This window comes from Oncorhynchus kisutch, linkage group LG13 (assembly GCF_002021735.2).
Source record: "Oncorhynchus kisutch isolate 150728-3 linkage group LG13, Okis_V2, whole genome shotgun sequence".
NCBI classification, from domain to species: Eukaryota; Metazoa; Chordata; class Actinopteri; order Salmoniformes; family Salmonidae; genus Oncorhynchus; species Oncorhynchus kisutch.
The window spans coordinates 12543864-12551204 of NC_034186.2; positions in this window are offsets into that span (position 1 = coordinate 12543864).

A 7341-nucleotide genomic window follows, 5' to 3' on the forward strand; every position below is an offset into this window, starting at 1 on the left:
GAATGTGTTCTTAACTGACTTGCCAAGTTAAATAAAGATGAAATAAAGGTGTAAAAATTTTTTTTGTCCAAATCGGTGTCCAAAAATATCCTAATTAATCGGCCATTCCAATTAATCGGTCGACCTCTACTCTAGAGACAGAAGGAGCGGAAGAGATACTCCTAATGATCGGCTATGAAAAGCCAACTGACATTTACTCCTGAGGTGCTGACTTGCTGCACCCTCGACAACTACTGTGATTATTATTATTTGACCATGCTGGTCATTTATGAACATTTGAACATCTTGGCCATGTTCTGTTATAATCTCCACCCGGCACAACCAGAAGAGGACTGGCCACCCCTCATAGCCTGGTTCCTCTCTAGGTTTCTTCCTAGGTTTTGGCCTTTCTCTGGAGTTTTTCCTAGCCACCATGCTTCTACACCTGCATTGCTTGCTGTTTGGGGTTTTAGGCTGGGTTTCTGTACAGCACTTTGAGATATCAGCTGATGTAAGAAGGGCTGTATAAATACATTTGATTTGTACATAGACTTTTTTCTATTGTGTTATTGACTTCGCTTGTTAATTCCATGTGTAACTCTATGTTGTTGTTTGTGTCACACTGCTTTGCTTTATCTTGGCCAGGTCGCAGTTGTAAATGAGAACTTGTTCTCAACTGGCCTATCTGGTTAAATAAAAGTGAAATAAAAAAATGAATCAGAAGCTTCTAAAGCCATGACATAATTTTCTGGAATTTTCCAAGCTGTTTAAAGGCACAGTCAACTTACTGTATGTAAACTTCTGACCCACTGGAATTGTGATACAGTGAATTATAAGTGAAATAATCTGTCTGTAAACAATTGTTGGAAAATGTACTTGTCATGCACAAAGTAGAACTGACTTGCTAAATCTATAGTTTGTTAACAAGACATTTGTGGAGTGGTTGAAAAACGAGTTTTAATGGCTCCAACCTAAGTGTATGTAAACTTCCAACTTCAACTGTATATTTGGCCAACCTGGACTCGGGTAAATGTAACACAGTATGTTACGTTTTGTATGGTATGTATTCATTTGTGTATGTCCATCATCCATTTCATATGATATGTTGCTAATTAGCTAAATGCTAAAGTTGTCTGTGATAAGATTCAAGCTCAACCTTTGGATTACTGGATTTTTGTATTTTACTCCCCCCCCATCCACCCCGACTAACCATCTTACTTTCATTTTTGCCTTAAGTAACCTTCTGTCTTATGTAACCATATCAAACGTAACATATCATACTAATTTGAATGTCCCGAATGTACATTTACTATGTTGCGTCTAGTCTATGAGACCAGGCTGCAATAGCTTGAAATTATTGCTTGGTCAATAGTTATTTGTGTCTTTGTGAGTTTTTTTTCCTTATTTTTGGGACTGCTGTTGATTTAATTCTGAGGCTGTTGTAGTGTTATATATTGATTTAGAGTTTTCATATGGTGCAATTTGTCTTGTTTTGGGTTTATGTTATAGGCCTAATAGGTTTTGTGGGCGGTTATCAATCTTTCTTTTTCAGAATGTTCTTACATTTGTCAGGCAGGCAGACACAGGCAGATGATACTTGGAGTCCTTTAGTGTTCTCCATCTGTTGAAGGGAGCGTCTTTGTGTTGCTGATGGCTGATGTAGTCTACTGGGTTGACAGATAACAGTAATGGGAGAAAACTTTGAGGAAGTACAGTTACTGCTAACTGGCTGCACAGTGCTGTAGAAACCCAAAATGAGGTTTTCACATTGTGCAGAACTGGGCTTGAGTTAGCCTGCCATCTGTACTAACCTTGTGGGGACACATAATTCAGTCCCATTCAAAATCCTATTTTCCCTAACTTTAACCCCAAAACCTAGCTCCTAACCCTAAAACTAACCCCTGAAACTAATTCTAACCTTAACCCCTAAACCCCCTAGAAATATAATTTGACCTTGTGGGGACAAACAAAATGTCCCCAGTTGGTCAAATTTTTGTTATTTTACTATACTTGTGGAGACTTCTGGTCCCAATAAGTATACTTAAACACGTCCACCACACACGCACGCACACACACACATGCTTCCCGTTGTAAATGGCACATTTTGTTGGGTGGCTCCCTCGGGAAAGCAGTGATGACAATCTCACTGCTGTGGAGCACCTGTACTTGTCTCCTCACATAAGGCCTTTTATTTCGTTTCACTTCTTTTCCCTTCCTCCAGTCTTCCTTCGTTCGTTCCTCTCCCATCTGGCCTGCTCTGAGGCAATCATTTTGTTTCCCCCTCTCCCCGTCTGACGACTTCTGAGCATTGTGTGTCTCTGCGCTTGTCTGCGCCGTGTCACTGCCTCCCTCATGGAAAGAGACAAGTTGATAATGCTAGAGATCTTCTGCTACTCTGCCTTCCCATGTTGGAGCCTGATAGAAGGAAAAATAATAGAAAATAAGTAATAACATGGAATAGCTTCCTGCAGAGTATCAGCTAGTGTTAGTGTGTGGAGTTGTTATTGGGAAGGTCTACAGGCAGGTTAGTAGGCTTCAGCGTGTGATTTTGTGTGTGTCTCTGTGTGTGTGTGAATGTGAGTTGGTGCATGTGTGTGCGACTGTCTCTGTGTGTGTGAGGAACCCCGGGCTTATCATGTCAATCACATCCCTCTGTCTCCTATCACAATGTCCCACCACGTTAACTTCAAGACATACACTTCTTCCCCCCTTTGCATTCTGGGTTGGAGAACAGAGAGAGGGCATTTTTAGGTTGTCAGGGTAGCATTTTGATGTAGTAAACATCCTCTGGCCATTATGGAAGCATTTCAAATGATTTCCCCTTGTTTGCATATGGTTATTATTCAGAAAAGCCGTGGAAAAGAACATCACATTTTTATGGCAACTATACACACCATATAATTCCTTTAGAACTGGTGTGTGAGCCTGAACGTTCCCCCCTGAACGTGGCTCAGTATCAAAGCCAATAACAGCTGAATATTCAGGAAGCTTGCCGATGCCGTGGCGCAGCACCCTTTCCGTAGTAGACAGGCCTACTCTGCGCCATGGCAACCGACGACTTTTGACCTTTCGTCACAAGGTTGAGTTCTAATTACGAAGTTCCCTCCAACTAGCCTGCTAATTAAACATCATGCAATGTATAATTCAGCCATTTTCTCCCTGATTAATCCAACACAGAACAAACAAGAACCAGTGTTTATTCTTTCACACTCTATCTAATCCACTTAGGTATGACCACTAATGAACTCTGCTGATATTTATTAACTGAGGGGGAAGAGGAATCCACTAGAGGTGGAATTTGGAATTTAGAACAGACATTTAATGAACTTCCTGTGTAACTTTTAATTACTCTAACATGACCTTTGGAACATGAGTGGTTGTGAATGAGAATCAAAGGGAACGGTAAAAATAATATCTAATCAAATAGCATGTTTGAAATGTAAATGGATTTTCTTTTTCATAAATGGATGTTTTTCTGTAATATAGATGAATATGTTATGCTATAGAGGAGTATGTTATGCTATAGATGAGTATGTTATGCTATAGATGAGTATGTTATGCTATAGAGGAGTATGTTATGCTATAGAGGAGTATGTTATGCTATAGATGAGTATGTTATGCTATAGATGAATATGTTATGCTATAGATGAGTATGTTATGCTATAGATGAATATGTTATGCTATAGATGAGTATGTTATGCTATAGATGAATATGTTATGCTATAGATGAGTATGTTATGCTATAGATGAGTATGTTATGCTATAGATGAATATGTTATGCTATAGATGAGTATGTTATGCTATAGATGAATATGTTATGCTATAGATGAGTATGTTATGCTATAGATGAGTATGTTATGCTATAGATTAATATGTTATGCTATAGATGAGTATGTTATGCTATAGAGGAGTATGTTATGCTATAGATGAGTATGTTATGCTATAGAGGAGTATGTTATGCTATAGATGAGTATGTTATGCTATAGATGAGTATGTTATGCTATAGATGAGTATGTTATGCTATAGATGAGTATGTTATGCTATAGAGGAGTATGTTATGCTATAGATGAGTATGTTATGCTATAGATGAGTATGTTATGCTATAGATGAGTATGTTATGCTATAGAGGAGTATGTTATGCTATAGATGAGTATGTTATGCTATAGATGAATATGTTATGCTATAGATGAGTATGTTATGCTATAGATGAATATGTTATGCTATAGATGAGTATGTTATGCTATAGATGAATATGTTATGCTATAGATGAGTATGTTATGCTATAGATGAGTATGTTATGCTATAGATGAATATGTTATGCTATAGATGAGTATGTTATGCTATAGATGAATATGTTATGCTATAGATGAGTATGTTATGCTATAGATGAGTATGTTATGCTATAGATTAATATGTTATGCTATAGATGAGTATGTTATGCTATAGAGGAGTATGTTATGCTATAGATGAGTATGTTATGCTATAGAGGAGTATGTTATGCTATAGATGAGTATGTTATGCTATAGATGAGTATGTTATGCTATAGATGAGTATGTTATGCTATAGATGAATATGTTATGCTATAGATGAGTATGTTATGCTATAGATGAGTATGTTATGCTATAGATGAATATGTTATGCTATAGATGAGTATGTTATGCTATAGATGAATATGTTATGCTATAGATGAGTATGTTATGCTATAGATGAGTATGTTATGCTATAGATTAATATGTTATGCTATAGATGAGTATGTTATGCTATAGAGGAGTATGTTATGCTATAGATGAGTATGTTATGCTATAGATGAGTATGTTATGCTATAGATGAGTATGTTATGCTATAGATGAATATGTTATGCTATAGATGAGTATGTTATGCTATAGATGAGTATGTTATGCTATAGATTAATATGTTATGCTATAGATGAGTATGTTATGCTATAGAGGAGTATGTTATGCTATAGATGAGTATGTTATGCTATAGATGAGTATGTTATGCTATAGATGAGTATGTTATGCTATAGAGGAGTATGTTATGCTATAGAGGAGTATGTTATGCTATAGATTAATATGTTATGCTATAGATGAGTATGTTATGCTATAGATGAAAATGTTATGCTATAGATGAGTATGTTATGCTATAGATGAGTATGTTATGCTATAGATGAATATGTTATGCTATAGATGAGTATGTTATGCTATAGATGAGTATGTTATGCTATAGATGAGTATGTTATGCTATAGAGGAGTATGTTATGCTATAGATGAATATGTTATGCTATATAGAAGTACTGTATGTTATGCTATATAGGAGTATGTTATGCTATAGATGAGTATGTTATGCTATAGATGAGTATGTTATGCTATAGAGGAGTATGTTATGCTATAGAGGAGTATGTTATGCTATAGATTTGTATGTTATGCTATAGAGGAGTATGTTATGCTATAGATGAGTATGTTATGCTATAGATGAGTATGTTATGCTATATAGAAGTACTGTATGTTATGCTATATAGGAGTATGTTATGCTATAGATGAGTATGTTATGCTATAGAGGTATGTTATGCTATCGATGAGTATGTTATTCTATATAGAAGTACTGTATGTTATGCGATATAGGAGTATGTTATGCTACATAGGAGTATGTTATGCTATATAGGAGTATGTTATGCTATAGATGGAACGTCTGCTTCCAACTCACACTCTCAAACAACTACATCCCCTGAAAGCAGCTCACTCCATATCCCAATCACCTGTTCACACACCTGTATGTCATTATCACACACTATTTAGTTCAGTTCTTTGCATCCCATCACTGTGAGGTATTGTTTGTTTTGTGACACAAGTCTTTCGGGGCTCTGGGTTTTTCCCCTGTGATTTACTACTCCCATGTATGATTTTTTTGCCTGCCTCACTAACGACGCCTTTTGCCTATTCGCTGCCTGTACTTTAGCCTATCGGATTTCCTGTTATCTTCCTATTGCCTGATCTCCTAGACAATGTTACTAGCCTTTTCCCTGCCTGTACTGTTGCCTTTTGGACCCCCTGTATATGACCTTCTGCCTGCCCCTGGACCCAGCTACCTGCCTCCTCCTGTGTATGACCTTCTGCCTGCCCCTGGACCCGGCTACCTGCCTCCTCCTGTGTATGACCTTCTGCCTGCCCCTGGACCCGGCTACCTGCCTCCTCCTGTGTATGACCTTCTGCCTGCCCCTGGACCCAGCTACCTGCCTCCTCCTGTGTATGACCTTCTGCCTGCCCCTGGACCCAGCTACCTGCCTTGTCCTGCGGTCCTTTACAATAAACACCTGCTGCGCCCTGCGCTTGAAACCAGCTCTCTGTCTCACCTCGTGTTCATTACAATATAGGAGTATGTTATGCGCTATATCCATTACAACCTACATCTACAGGGAATTGACATTTAAAAAATGCCTTTAGAAATGTATTCAACCAAATACTGTCATAAAACACAAATAGCTTTTTTTCTCGTATAAATATGCAGACACTAAAGGTACCATAAAAAAATGACAGATTCTAACTATCCCTACTCTTGAGCCAGTGGAGAAGAGAACCCATGCAGGACAGTGTATTGTACAGATAGTCTCCAGGGAAGACCGTGATAAAGTTGTTTATGTGTGTACCTGGAGCCCTGAGCTGAGCCCTGTCTGTGGCTGCCAGTCAACCACAACGCCAATCTGAACATAACTATGAACACAGCCTGACTCTCACGCTCTATTGTTTCCACATACACCAAGATAATGCTCTATCTCACACACATCTCCACATACACTCTGTTACCACCCCAGTGAGTGTGTGTGTGCTGAGTGAGATAGTGATTTTCCAGTCCCTCTTCTCTACCTGTGTTAGGGAGAGCAGGGCACCTCTACCCACACATCCAGTGCCATGCAGGTATATCCATCTATAGCTAAATACAACCCTCACACTGGAGCCAGCAGGACAGGTGATAGTAGAAGTACATTTATCTTTACACACACACACACACACACAGGTGGAGACACCCTTGTCGTGGGAAAGCTTTACACAGATCAGATCTTAGTGTTGTGTCACCCCTGCTCCTCCCTAATCTCCCTGTTGTGTCTCAGTAGTAGTAGACTTTCTCAGTAGACTTTCTCAGACTTTCTCACTGCTTGAATGCAGCAGATTAGAGCTGCAGAGATTAGGACAGACCTTGTTGTAGAATAGATATCTGACCAAAGTTACTTTATAGTCTTCCCTTGCAGACTGTAGTAAACGTTTTGGTCACAAAGGCAAAAGTGCTTTCATAAGTGTTGGAGGCAGTCTGGTCTGGTTGCTGACAGTTAGTAGCATGGTTCTTCCACCGGGGGGCAGTAGTGGGGGA